This window comes from Pteropus vampyrus, unplaced genomic scaffold, assembly GCF_000151845.1.
Source record: "Pteropus vampyrus isolate Shadow unplaced genomic scaffold, Pvam_2.0 Scaffold179, whole genome shotgun sequence".
Lineage (NCBI taxonomy): Eukaryota > Metazoa > Chordata > Mammalia > Chiroptera > Pteropodidae > Pteropus > Pteropus vampyrus.
The window spans coordinates 2249850-2250290 of record NW_011888960.1 but is presented as its reverse complement, the minus strand read 5'-3'; positions in this window follow the sequence as shown (position 1 = coordinate 2250290).

Sequence of the window (441 nt, the reverse complement as noted above, 5' to 3'; positions counted from 1 at the left end):
ATGCCTCCGCCCGCCAGGAAATGCCCTGTGTGGCGAGGACATGCCAGTAAGCCAGGGTCCCTGATCTGAGGAAGCGCACAGCCTGCCTGAGGAGACAGAGCAGTAAGCAAAGGCCTTGCCAAGGAGTTTTAATTCTCATTCTTATTATTGCAACAGAGAGTAGAAACCCGTGCAGGAACCAGAGAAAGCTCCCCAAAAAGTGGACGGTCAGCAAGGTTTGCTGGGGAAACTGCAGCACCCCCCCCCCCCCCCGCAGCTGCTGGCAGTTGACTAGCACGTCACCAGAAAGCCGAGAAGATGTGGGCATTCCAGGATCTGCGATAGAGCCGAGGTCTGAAATGGCACAAGCAAGCCTGGCTCTGGCCCACCTGTTCATGGGCCTCTCAGAAACAGCCGGAGCTCAGCACAGCTAAGGCATCTGTGCCAGGCAGTAGGAAAAAG